Below are 15,164 nucleotides of genomic sequence, written 5' to 3' on the forward strand. Positions count from 1 at the left end.
GTGGCTTACCTGTTGGTTCCTTCTCAGAAATTCATCTATGGAATAGCACTTGTCAACTTTCATTATCAGCCAGCACCTTGTTAATTAAAGGGCGGTGGTCAAATATTTTTATGGCTGCATGCTATGCTACAACAAGATTAAGTCCCACTGTTTTTCTCCCTAGTATTGTATATTTATGAATGCTAGTATTATTTTCAAATGGTGCTGATCCTTCACAACAAACTTTGTAAGAGTGTATGTGTTGTGAGGCTACCTAATTTCTTCGTGTGTGTGTGTGTGTGTGTGTGTGTGTGTGTGTGTGTGTGTGTGTGGTGGGGGGCACAGGCCCACACTCTTCATATGACATCAATGAAAGAAGGAAGTTAAATTTTCTAATGCTGTCATTGCCACTTATGGCAATCACATTTAGAGCAAATGTCGCTGCATTCAGTTGTTTGAAAAGTTCCTTAATATGCGATTTATAATTCAGGTTCTCATCACTATGTACCCCCAGGTATTTTTAACAATCAGTTTTCATATATTTCTTTTCCATCATGCTTCATTATTAGTGATGATTTGTCTTTCCTTGTATAAAACCGAATAAGATGCCTTTTCTTTGTAAATGAAGTGCTAGACCATTTATTGAGAACCAATGAATGACGCTTTTGAGTGTTTCATTTATTGCTCCAGTTGGTTGAGACTTGTAAAGGTCCCTGGAACCAGAAAGTTTCTTTTCTTTTTGGTGATAATTCGTATCAATGTTATTTTTAGTTTCAAGTGATGACTGAAAGAACAAACTAATAGTTTTATCTCCCTTAATAATACACATTTTGGCGACAGAGAGAATGCAGGCAAATGACTTCAGAGTGAGTCATCATCATTAAATTCATCAGTCATCTAATCAAAGTTAGTTAGTTAGTAGGATACATGTTCTATGGATCATTTTGTATGATAGATCGTAATGATGTGGAATGAGTCATTTTACATTCATTTGCAAATTAATTTATGCATATGGTTACATTATGAACATTTCTAATTTTGAGAATATCATGATTTTTTCCGTGTATCAAAAAATACAAGGTGTACATAAAGTCCAGGAACACTTTCAATTATGTATTGTACAAGAACCAAACACTGTACAGCTATCATACATATGCCATTTCGAAGAGACCCTGAAAGTTTTTTTTTTTTTTTTAGATGTATACCACCACTGTGTAGTTTTGTAACTTGCGGATAGTTAGCAAAAGTCACAAACATGGTGAGTTCAGGTGTGGAGCGAGCTTTCTGTGTGTTGGCATTCGGCAAAAACTAGCATGCTACAGCTGTTCAATGGATGTTTAGAATCAAGTGTGGTAAGAAACCACCAACGTGGAAGGCCATTTACCACTGGCACAACAAATTTGTTACGACGGGTTGCTTGTGCCTGGCAAAGAGAAGCAGACGTCCCAGTGTGAGTGAAGTGAATGAGGAGTGCATACGAGAGACATTCATAAGGAGTCCAAGAAAATCTGTGTGTCGTGCATCCCGTGATCTCAAAATGGCTCCAATGACATTGTGGAAAGTCCTGCTACAGAAGCTGTCAATGAAATCATTCAAATTGGAGCTAGTGCAGGACCTCAATGATGATGACAAAGACAAGCACTTTGAGTTTTGTTCAGAGTTGCAAAAACTGAATGAGGATGGTAATGGCTTTGATTACATAATATTTAGCAGGGAAGCCACTTTTCACACTAATGGGAAAGTGAACAGGCATAATTGTCATATCTGGGGTACAAAGCATCCACACGAATGCATTGAATTTGAGCATGATTCCCCAAAAGTAAATGTTTTTTTGTGCCTTGTAATGCCAAAAACAGTACAGGCAATTCTTCTTCACCGAGAGCACTGTTACTGGATATCCCTACTTTCATGTGTCGCAGCAATGGCTCATACCTCAAATGCAATTGGACTCTTCATTCATCTTTCAGCAGGATGAAGCTCCATCCCATTTTCATCATGAAGTTTGTGGGTATCTGAACACAGAGATGCTGCATCGATGGATTGGCCTTGCTACAGAAGAGGACAGGTGTTTCACTAAATGGCCTCCCCGATCACCACATCTCACTCCATGTGACTTTTTTTTCTGTGGGGACACATTAAAGATCTGGTGTATGTACTACCTCTACCACATGATGTTGCAGAGCCCCGTTTGTTTGAAAGTTTTTTTTATAGAGTTTCTCTTCAAAATGCAATATGTATGATATCTGTACAATGTTTAGTTCTTGTGCAATAATTACTTGAAAGTGTTCCTGGACTTTATGTACACCCTGTATAAATGTGTGATGGGAGTGGCAGGCTTGTTAACATGGTGCTGAAATGTACAATGGTAACTAACAAAAAGCTCTGTTTGATGTGTTGCAGACACTACTGGCAATAAAAACTCACACATTTACGTATTTAAATATTATTTTAATGTTATCATAAGATAAGGGATAGTATTCATTATACTATTGTTAAAAACAGCATTGTTTATTAAACATGTTATCTTCTATATGAACAGTAAAAATAATATACATTTCATTTAGATTTATTGCCAACTTGTTTCAGCTATTGCCACAAGACGTACAGTCACTTCAACTTAACAATATAAGAAAAAGGAGACATAAACATTTTTTTCCAAGGAAGTTTCTTGATCCTAAATTACCACAGCATTACATGTAAATGTTTAGCAGCCAATACCATTTTTCACAGCACCTATCATTTCTTGTCACTGTACCCAAGATGTAGTCTGGAATGTCTGAACAACCATTATCATTATTTACCCTTGTATCATTTTTTTCTTTAAAACACATTGGGCAAAATGAAATGAATTATTTCCTTAGCAACAGTCCTTCTCACACGGGCAAGGAAAGCTACAAAAATTTCATCCTGGTTACTGTAAATGCACTCCCTGAACTAGCAAATGAAGCAAACACACAATCAACCTCTACTTTGTGTAGTACTCTATTTCACCCATAGCAGTTCAATATACTAGACTGCAGACAAAATGTTCACCACATCTTGTACTTTTTCTGTAAATGGTTTGTGTTTCTGACCCTGCACAATTTGTCAGATACTCCAAGCAGTACACACTGTTTAGTATTAATAAATTCCCAGGGTAGCTTGCTTGGAATCATTTCAGTTCAGATACTAATCGCATGTTCCCTGTGACCTTAACTGTCTTGGGGTGATTTCCATGCTTCGATGTAGCAAGCTGTACAATGATAACTGTAACTGAATGCAGAAAATTAAGAATTGGAAGTATAACAATAACAGACACAGTGTAATCCAATGAGCAATTGTACGTTCACTCACTCACTCACTCACTCACTCACTCACTCACTCACTCACTCATTTATATTTCAGCTTTCTATTCAATTGGAGGCTTTTTTCCCCCATCATTTGCACTGAATAACCATGTCTCTGAGCTGGCAATTATAATACCAACACTTTTAGGGATACCAGTTGTGACATTTCACACCTTCCAAAAGCACATGAAAATATTCTGAATTCAAAGTTTGAAGATGGAACATTTTGGCACTACATAGGCACTGTAATACGCAGATGGAACATGATTAAGCAGCAGAAACTTATTACAAAATTAGATACTGTTATAAAGAGGAGATCCCTGATTTTGTTTATATTTTGCTGTAGTAACTCAATATGATCCTTGTGTTTAGACACATCTCTACCAATTCAGTTACAGTTATCTTTACAGAGAGAACACATAAAATAGCAGAATGTCTGTGCTAGTAGTAAGTGGCGTACATTCTAATCTTTCACATCAGATGAAACAGATCTCTTACAGAGGTTGAATTGCAATCACACAATTCCATTTCTGAGATTTAGAAGCAGTTTATGTTGGGATCAGTATAAAACCACTTACATGTTCCTTGGCCCTCGAGATGTGCCAACACTCATTCCGATGACTCAGACGGCTTGCTGTCAGATGCATTTTGATCTTTTCGGGTGTCCAAGAGCTTTGGTCATGATGTGGTAGTTTGGTTTCAATGAGCTTGCTGCTGTCTTGGGGTCCAGATGATCATACTTATTGTCTGCGAATTTTAGATGCAAAAGTGAAAAAAAGTTTTCATTCACAGCTATTGATTTGTGTTAAAATTAAATCCCTGTTTTTTTGAGTATTCTATCATAAACCTGCTATGATAGTAAAACAAGTAGAAACATGCAAAAACTAAACTCATCTGTTATGTATCCAAATCATTGTTCACCCAAAGAGGTGCTGGTGAGTGTCCACAACACTGATGGCCTTTACCTAAGAGGGTTCCATTTAAACAGGTCTCATTTCTTGTGCTGCCTCTGTACACTGTGTGCATCTAGTAGTGAGTTTGTATACTTGATCAGGTTCATGCTGTATTGCCTCCTAATAAGATGGAAGGAGGAGGTCGGAATTGAAAGAAGTGCTGTAATTGTAGCTCTGCATCACAAAGGCTATTCTAGCAAGGCAACAGTAACTAAATTTGGCTTAACCAAGCCTACAGTGGTGTATACATTGCTCCAGTTCAAGCAGACTGGTGCCAGCACAAGTGCTTGACAATCTCGAAGACCCTGAGTAACATTGTAAAGTAAAGATTAGTTCATATATGTACAGAGTAAATGTGAGGACTCTTCCTGCACCTGAAATTAACAACAAAGTAAACAATGTGTGGGAAGCTCCAACCTTTGTCTCAGCATAGCAATGCTATATATGTGACCATGACTTAAATGGATGGATAGAAAGAAGTTGAACTGATAGCAATGGGCACAGCAACGTAAAAACTAGAGAGAGCAGCAATGGTCCAAGGTGGTGTTCATGGATGAATCAAGTTTGAAATTTGGAAGCCTTCACTGAATGTTTACTTATGGACTTCATGGAGAACATATGAAATCAGTGTGTAATGCCAATGACGAAGAGTGGTGGAGGGTCGGTCACTGTGTGGGGATGTTTTGTGGGTGATAGAATCGGTTTTCTAGTGAGAATTAATGGAACATTAAAGAAGGAAGGATATGACAAGACACTGATCAACAATTCAGTTCAATCTGCAAAGAGACATATTAGTTGTGGGTTGTTCTGCAGCAAGACAATGATCCCAAACAGACTTCTAAATTGAACTGACAGTAAGTCAATAGAAGAGAGAAATTTGGGAAACTGAACAATATGGTCTGGTGAAGTCAGCCACCTCACTTAAGTCCCATCGAATACTTATGGGATGAACTTGAGGGAGGGAGGAAGGAAGGAGGTTAGCATTTAATGTCCCGTTGACAACAAGGTTATTAGAGATGGAGCACAAGCTTGGATAAGGGATGGATGGGGAGGGAAGTCAACTGTGCCCTTTCACAGGAACCATCACGACATTTGCCTGAAGCAATTTAGGGAAATCACAGAAAACCTAAATCAAGATGGCTGGACACAGGTTTGAACCGTTGTCCTCCTGAATGCCAGTCCAGTGTGCTAACCACTGCACCACCTCAACCACTGGGATGAACACGGCAGGGAGATCAGAGAACTGAGGTCATCTAATGTTGAAAATCTATGGATTACAGATGTATTGGACTGTAATCTCTGCAAAAATATTATCTCCGTAATGCCAACAGTCTGTGCAGCTGTTCTTAGCACGAAGGGTACTTAATGACAGAGAGAGAAAATATTTGTCTTGTTAGCCTATTTAGTTTGAAGAGCGTGGTTGTCAATTAAAATAAAGTGTACAGCTTTTTTCATAGGTGATCGAATACTTTTGACATGTAGTATATACTTGTTGTTGTTGTGGTCTTCAGTCCTGAGACTGGTTTGATGCAGCTCTCCATGCTACACTATCCTGTGCAAGCTTCTTCATCTCCCAGTACTTACTGCAGCCTACATCCTTCTGAATCTGCTTAGTGTATTCATCTCTTGGTCTCCCTCTACAATTTTTACCCTCCACGCTGCCCTCCAATGCTAAATTTGTGATCCCTTGATGCCTTAGAACATGTCCTACCAACCAGTCCCTTCTTCTTGTCAAGTTGTGCCACAAACTCCTCTTCTCTCCAATTCTGTTCAATACCTCCTCATTAGTTATGTGATCTACCCATCTAATCTTCAGCATTCTTCTGTAGCACCACATTTCGAAAGCTTCTATTCTCTTCTTGTCCAAACTATTTATCCTCCATGTTTCACTTCCATACATGGCTACACTCCATACAAATACTTTCAGCAACGACTTCCTAACACTTAAATCTATACTCGATGTTAACAAATTTCTCTTCTTCAGAAACGCTTTCCTTGCCATTGCCAGTCTACATTTTATATCCCCTCTACTTCGACCATCATCAGTTATTTTGCTCCCCAAATAGCAAAACTCCTTTACTACTTTAAGTGTCTCATTTCCTAATCTAATTCCCTCAGCATCACCAGACTTAATTTGACTATATTCCATTATCCTCGTTTTGCTTTTGTTGATGTTCATCTTATATTCTCTTTTCAAGACACTGTCCATTCCGTTCAACTGCTCTTCCAAGTCCTTTGCTGTCTCTGACAGAATTACAATGTCATCGGCGAACCTCAAAGTTTTTATTTCTTCTCCATGGATTTTAATACCTACTCCGAACTTTTCTTTTGTTTCCTTTACTGCTTGCTCAATATACAAATTGAATAACATTGGGGAGACGCTACAACCCTGTCTCACTCCCTTCCCAACTATTGCTTCCCTTTCATGTCCCTCGACTCTTACAACTGCCATCTGGTTTCTGTACAAATTGTAAATAGCCTTTCGCTCCCTGTATTTTACCCCTGACACCTTTAGAATTTGAAAGAGAGTATTCCAGTCAACATTGTCAAAAGCTTTCTCTAAGTCTACAAATGCTAGAAGCGTAGGTTTGTCTTTCCTTAATCTTAGTAACAACAATAAACAGAAAATAAGCAAATATTGAGATCCTTCTCAAGGAAGGTGATTTATTTACTAAACTAGACAGGTTACAATGAAATGCGTACCATGTACTCTGCTGAAAAAGGAAACTGCAACACCCTCAAAGAAATGGTCATTTTTTGTCACATGATGAGACATCATTGTAATTCAGGTCAAATGAAACACGTGTCACAGTGAAGGGTATCCTGTCACATCACTACAATGCATACCACTCTCTGATGACAATGCAGGTGTATATTCTCACACACATAGATGATCATAAAGGTGCCAAATGGCATCCTGTGATACATTGCCCCAAAGCATCTTGGGCTGTTTGTTGCAACTTGGCAATGGTCCTTGCAAGCTCTGGAGAAAAAGTATGTTCCCAGACAGACAGCCTGCAGAATCAAAAGAGATGGTGCACAGACAGCCCTCATGAGCATCATGACTACAATGAATGAATAACTGACACTAAAACCCCTCAGTACGCACTTGCTATACCCAAGTGCCACTGAATAGAGTCCTTTTGAGTTTTACATTTTTCTTCCTTGTAGCATATATTAGGATCTTCCTGTTGTGGTTTCCTGGCAGAAAACAGGTTTGACACATCTATTCACATTAGTCTATTCTCTGAAGTTCTCTTCATATCTACATGACTAGTGCAACTTACATATGTTTCCAAACTGAGAAATCCTCAGTGCCTTGGAATGTGTCCTATTTATTATTACTATTATTTTTTTTTTACATGAAGTTGTACCACAAATATCTTTTTCCCCCCATACTGATTCAATTGCTTCCCAGTGTTTATTCAATCCACCCATCAAATTTTTAGCATTCTATTCTTGTCTGAACTGCTTATCATCCAATTTCACTTCTACACGGCTTTACCCCAATTACCTTCAGCAACTATTTCCTAACACTTAAATTTATATTAGATATTAATGAAATCCTTTTTCCAGAAGTGCCTTTTGTGCTCTAACAGACCTGCATTTTATGAGGGGCACTCAAATAACAACCTAAAACTTACCGCAAGTGGACCATGGAACAGTTCCATTCAGAAGTAATCACTGTACATGTTAAGCCATTTATCTCACTGGGTGACAAGATGATCAACTCTTGTTTTGAGGAAGGCAAATGGCTGCTGATTATTCCACAACTGGTATCACTTTAGCACTTCCTCTTCCAACTGAAACTGACATGCATGCATATCTTTCTTTCTTCAGATAACCAAAGATATGAAAATCACACAGAGAAAGATTTGGGCTGTATGGAGGATGTTGCAGCATTTCCCAGCAAAATCAGAGAAGCATACACTTCATCCAATTGGCTGCATGTGGGCAAGCATTATTATGCAACAGGACGATTCCACCTGACAGAATTCCAATAGCCTAAGGTAAAGTGGCAAAGCCAACAGTGGAAACATTGCACGTCTCCCCCACCAAAGCAACCCAAAACTGTTCACACAAATTCTGTTAAGCCCATGATGACCTTAATGCATGAGGATGCCCACCTGCCACATTGTGAATTGGAGAAAGGCTACACTTCAGCGACTTGTAATGTTTCCCAACCAACATCCTCCATAATGCCTCAATCTTTCACTGTGTGATTCTCACATCTTTGGCAGTCTGTAGAAAGACATGCATGGATGTAGGTTTCACCTGGACAAGGAGTGGGGTGCTGTTGTGGATCCATCAGTAGCCGACTGCATTCTACAGAACAGGGATTGATAGTTTCATCTCCCAGTGGGATAAATGTCTTAATTTGTGTGATGACTGCTTTTGAGTGGAACCACTCCATGGTTCTGTCATGTCAGGTGATCGGTTCTCATTTGACTGCTCCTTATATAGTGTGTTACATAGAGAACACAATTTCTGATTGAATAACAAAGCACCTAATTTATTTAAAAATTACTAGTATAACTGTGTGTTTTGTATTAACAAAGACTGCAGTTAAACACGAAACAAAATATTGGGCAAATGTCATCCATGGCTTTGTCCACACACATTCATTCTTTGGACCAAATTTTGGAAGACTCTAGAGCAAAGTTCCACATAAATTTGACCCATGACATATGTAATTTCTACCTTGAGGTGTGGTATGGTTCAACTAAATGCAAGATCTGACATGCCTCCACAAAACAGTCATATGGTGTCATATCACATGACATCAGTGGCCAGTTCAGATCGCCATTGCAAAGATGAGGCAAGCAGGAAATCTTTCTGTTAGCAACCTAGTTGTTTCAACAAGCATTGTGGCAGGTTGCCCTCATCCATTTGGATGTCTTTCACATTCAATTCTTGCCCTTGCAATTGCACCCGTAAAAACTGTGTTATCATCTGGCAATAACAATCACCAGTCACTATCACTGCATTTCCAATCTTGCCTTCAAAAAAGTATGGCCCATTGAGTCAGCCAGCCCACAACCTGCACAAAACAGTGACTTGTTCTGGATAAAGACGCTTCTCACTGACTTTGTAAGGATTCTCTGTGCCCCAAACCTGGCAATTTTGTTTATTCACATAACCTTTAAGCCAGAAAGGTGCCTTGTCACAGAAGATTATTTTTTTATGAAATTCTTGTTTTGTGAATACCCAATCAGCAAATACTTGTCCATTGACCTCAGCTCATGTGTTGTTTGGATCATAAAAGAATGCAAATGCAGATCTTTTGTTAAAATTCAATGCAAATTCCTTCTCAGAAGGACTCACCATTGAGGATGGTGGTGAATTCACTTCACTGCACTTGTAGCAGTGGGACACCGATGACCGAGACATTCCCTACCAGTTGACAAGAATGAGGACATCCATGTGATTTTATGTTTCCTGTCAATCCTGTATCTTCAAATTTCCTTACCAGTCTCTGCACTGTTGACACATTAGGCACATTTCAGATACCATACATTACACGTCTTCATATGGTCTCTGCATGGCATTCAATGTACTTGAAATGCCCTTTCAAAATCTGGATTGTTGATCCATCACATATCACTCTATTTTAGCTGATAACAATACACACAAATGCCAGTTGACAATGACAGTCAGTAATCGCAATATCTTCAGATAACAGTAGCTTAAATTTCATGTCTGGCAACCTAACAAACTGAAAAAGGTGCTCAATTTAAAAACTGCATTCTTCATGGGACACCCCTTATGTACTCTCCACTACAGCCATTGTCAGCTACTTTTCTGCTCATTTACTACTTTTTGTGTCTCATTTCATTTTAGAACAACATTAATTGATGCTTATCTTATAAACTCTTTCCAAGATATTACTAATCCCATTCAGCTGCCCTTCATCCTTAGTCTTCACTGTCATAATACTTTTTCTTTTTCTTTTCTTTTTTTATTTCTTTTTTCTGACCTGTAAGTCCCTCTCCAAATTTGTCTTTGGTTTCCTTTACTGCCTGCTCACTGTAGAGACTGAATAACATTTGGGATAGGCTGCAGCCCTGTCTCTCCTCCTTCTCAGTTACCACTTCCCTTTCATGTCCTTTGACTCTTGTAATGGCAACGCCCTTTGTGCACAACCTGTACACTGCCTTTTGCTCCCTGTATTTTATCCCCATAGCTTCAGAATTTTAAATCTGTGTTCTTGTCATCAGTGTCAAAAGCTTAGGTTCTTCGTATGACCATTAATTTTGAAGATTGCATAATTTTCATTGAGTGTACAACCGTTATAAATCTACAGAATCTTAAACTTTTCTGTTTTTCAGCAATTCCATGCCTAATTTATGCTACAGACAGTTTATGAGCAGAAAGAAAATTGAGAACTTTTCCACTTGTGTCCTGACAGGAACAGTACTTGACTAAAAAATAAGACATTATTGCAACTTGACAACAAGTTATGTCAAATACCTCATCATTCACATTCCTGCTACAAATATGCTGATTTGGCACATTAATATGTGAATGTGTGTGGCCTAATTACATGTAGGAGATTGAGCAAACAAATTCTTCAATAAACCATGACAATTGGCAATTAAAAACAAGTGATTTGCTCTAAGTAAGCAAGTATGCAAACTTTCTACTATCTAAAATTTTATTTCTTTTGAGTCACCCTTCATATGTTGTAATGCACACATAACAAAATGAATTTAGAAGTTCTGCTAATTGTATTCATATTCCTTGCTATGATCCTCCTTTCTCCCAAAGCTCTTCAATCTGTAATTCCAACCGACTGCTGTAGCATTAAGAGTTAAATGTATCTCCTTATCTTGACCTCTTTTCTGTTTAATTTCATCATAAACATGCAGATCTCTAATACTGTGGTAAACATTCACACTGGCGTTACTTCCAACTGCCTCATTCTTATCCGTCAACACTGTATAGTAATACAACTGTCTGCACATGAGGCATATTATTATCCACATTCATTGCTTCGTGTAACAGTGTATCATACAATTTTTAATGCCCAATGAAGCATATTTACAGTCTATATTTTTAATAACATGTCATAAATCCGCACATCAAAATATTATATGCAATTTGCAGCTAACACAAGCCGATTGCAATGCATGTTGTCTCATGATGATTTAGTTAGTGTAAGGTTGAGACATACTAGGAATTAGGCCCAATCCTACAGATTCATGTGTAGTATGTTGCAAATAAATGATTTTAAAGAACAATTTAACACCCTAGTACTGGGTGATTATAATTAAAATGCAGCTGCTCACAGAGGTCCAGTGTGTGCTGTACTTATCATGTGGCAGCAAAACTTGGTAGATATTATAATGCGTAAATACAGAAGTGATTTACTCTGGAAAAAAATATATTCCAATTTTGGCAGCCAAGTGCAAATCTGGCACTGTGAATGCTAGATAGATGTATAGACATGTTTGCATATGAAGTGGATTAGGAACAGGACATGAGTAGAAAAGTTGAAACAAGATAGAAGGGAATAATTGTCATTTTATTACTAAGCACTTCTTACACAATTTGTTCAATACGAGCACTGGAGATGTCTACAAAATGCTGTATGGCATTAGATTTGCACCTGGCGGCCAAAATTGAAATTAATTTTTTTCCCAATCTAAGTTCGTTCAGCATTATCCCATTAGTGTATCTACCAAGATTCACCACCATAAGGTAATTACAGCCCACACTGGATATCCCTGAGCAGCTGCACTTCAGTTGTAACAACCCAGCATTTTACTCGAGTTCAGAATCAGACATCCCCAGCTACAATAATAAATAAGTTATAATGCAAAGTAAAGAATAATAATTCAGTACTTAACTACAGTATACCTGGAAGAATCCTGGAGATACTAAAAGTAATCAGATAGATTATATAATGGTAAGACAGAAATTTAGGAACCAGGTTTTAAATTGTAAGACATTTCCAGGGGCAGATGTGGACTCTGACCACAATCTGTTGGTTATGACCTGTAGACTAAAACTGAAGAAACTGCAAAAAGGTGGAAATTTAAGGAGATGGGACCTGGATAAACTGAAAGAACCAGAGGTTGTAGAGAGTTTGAGGGAAAGCATAAGGGAACTATTGACAGGAATGGGGGAAAGAAATACAGTAGAAGAAGAATGGGTAGCTCTGAGGGATGAAGTAGTGAAGGCAGCAGACGATCAAGTAGGTAAAAACACGAGGGCTAATAGAAATCCTTGGGTAACAGAAGAAATATTGAATTTAATTGATGAAAGGAGAAAATATAAAAATGCAGTAAAGGAATACAAACGTCTCAAAAATGAGATCGACAGGAAGTGCAAAATGGCTAAGCAGGGATGGCTAGAGAACAAATGTAAGGATGTATTGGCTTGTCTCACTAGGGGTAAGATAAATACTGCCTACAGGAAAATTAAAGAGACCTTTGGAGAGAAGAGAACCACTTGTATGAATATCAAGAGCTCAGACGGCAACCCAGTTCTAAGCAAAGAAGGGAAGGCAGAAAGGTGGAAGGAGTATATAGAGGGTTTATACAAGGGCGATGTACTTGAGGACAATATTATGGAAATGGAAGAGGATGTAGATGAAGACGAAATGGGAGATAAGATACTGCGTGAAGAGTTTGACAGAGCACTGAAAGACCTAAGTCGAAACAAGGCCCCGGGAATAGACAACATTCCATTAGAGCTACTGATGGCCTTGGGAGAGCCAGTCCTGTCAAAACTCTACCATCTGCTAAGCAAGATGTATGAGACAGGCAAAATACCCTCAGACTTCAAGAAGAATATAATAATTCCAATCCCAAAGAAAGCAGGTGTTGACAGATGTGAAAATTGCCGAACTATCAGTTTAATAAGTCACAGCTGCAAAATACTAACGCGAATTCTTTACAGACGAATGGAAAAACTGGTAGAAGCCGACCTCGGGGAAGATCAGTTTGGATTCCGTAGAAATGTTGGAACACGTGAGGCAATACTAACCTTACGACTTATCTTAGAAGAAAGATTAAGGAAAGGCAAACCTAGGTTTCTAGCATTTGTAGACTTAGAGAAAGCTTTTGACAATGTTAACTGGAATACTCTCTTTCAAATTCTAAAGGTGGCAGGGGTAAAATACAGGGAGTGGAAGGCTATTTACAATTTGTACAGAAACCAGATGGCAGTTATAAGAGTCGAGGGACATGAAAGGGAAGCAGTGGTTGGGAAAGGAGTGAGACAGGGTTGTGCCTGTCCCCGATGTTATTCAATCTGTATATTGAGCAAGCAGTAAAGGAAACAAAAGAAAAATTCGGAGTAGATATTAAAATGCATGGAGAAGAAGTAAAAACTTTGAGGTTCGCCGATAACATTGTAATTCTGTCAGAGACAGCAAAGGACTTGGAAGAGCAGTTGAATGGAATGGACAGTGTCTTGAAAGGAGAATATAAGATGAACATCAACAAAAGCAAAACAAGGATAATGGAATGTAGTCAAATTAAGTCTGGTGATGCTGAGGGAATTAGATTAGGAAATGAGACACTTAAAGTAGTAAAGGAATTTTGCTATTTAGGGAGCAAAATAACTGATGATGGTCGAAGTAGAGAGGATATAAAATGTAGACTGGCAATGGCAAGGAAAGCGTTTCTGAAAAAGAGAAATTTGTTAACATCGAGTATAGATTTAAGTGTCAGGAAGTCGTTTCTGAAAATATTTGTATGGAGTGTAGCCATGTATGGAAGTGAAACATGGACGATAACTAGTTTGGACAAGAGGAGAATAGAAGCTTTCGAAATGTGGTGCTACAGAAGAATGCTGAAGATAAGGTGGGTAGATCACGTAACTAATGGGGAGGTATTGAATAGGATTGGGGAGAAGAGAAGTTTGTGGCACAACTTGACTAGAAGAAGGGATCTGTTGGTAGGACATGTTTTGAGGCATCAAGGGATCACAAATTTAGCATTGGAGGGCAGCGTGGAGGGTAAAAATCGTAGAGGGAGACCAAGAGATGAATACACTAAGCAGATTCAGAAGGATGTAGGTTGCAGTAGGTACTGGGAGATGAAGAAGCTTGCACAGGATAGAGTAGCATGGAGAGCTGCATCAAACCAGTCTCAGGACTGAAGACCACAATAACAACAACAACTACAGTATTTTGATGATGTGATGATTTGTAAGTAATTCTTTGAAAATCATGATAAAACACAGTTTTATGTTTCTATTCTTTATTGAAACCACACAATTTCAGTTTTATGACAGACTGTTCACCGGTCTCTACTGACAAAGTTAACAGAAACACTATAAATACGGAAAATGGCCTTGTCATTGGATGTGACCGGAGTGTCACATTATAAATGAGCAACTTGTTGTAAAAGGGCACAAACTGAGTCTTTTTGCAAACAGAATATGAGTATTAGATGATAATATTTTTCATTTATACTTTATTGGAGGGCTTTGCAGTTTAGTGATTAAGCGCATGCATGGAAGTCTTTTTGTGACTGTACAAGGTAATATATTCATGAAATCTCAATCAAAAAATAAAGATTAACTTCTGTTAGTTGAGACCTACAGTCATGAAAGAGTTTGTAAATGACAACATGTTCACCTTTTGACTGTAAAACTGTTGATTTGTTAATCCCAATATTGCAATTTTGATCATTTGGCCATTATCATGTGGGAATTACTGCACGTTAGCACATGTCAAAATCCAACAATCATCTGATATGACAAAGAGAGATGGTTTCATCACATAGTGTTCCTGATTACAATTTTTTGTATGTATTGCACTGTTCCATAACATTTTGTGGGGTAAATGATTCCATATTTGTTTTTGTTTTATATAAAATAGAAGCTGGTTTCACCGCATGCTTTTCTGTGGGCTCACATATATTTGTTCCTGCGTACAAATCTGCATGTGAAC

This window comes from Schistocerca nitens, unplaced genomic scaffold, assembly GCF_023898315.1.
Source record: "Schistocerca nitens isolate TAMUIC-IGC-003100 unplaced genomic scaffold, iqSchNite1.1 HiC_scaffold_345, whole genome shotgun sequence".
NCBI lineage: Eukaryota > Metazoa > Arthropoda > Insecta > Orthoptera > Acrididae > Schistocerca > Schistocerca nitens.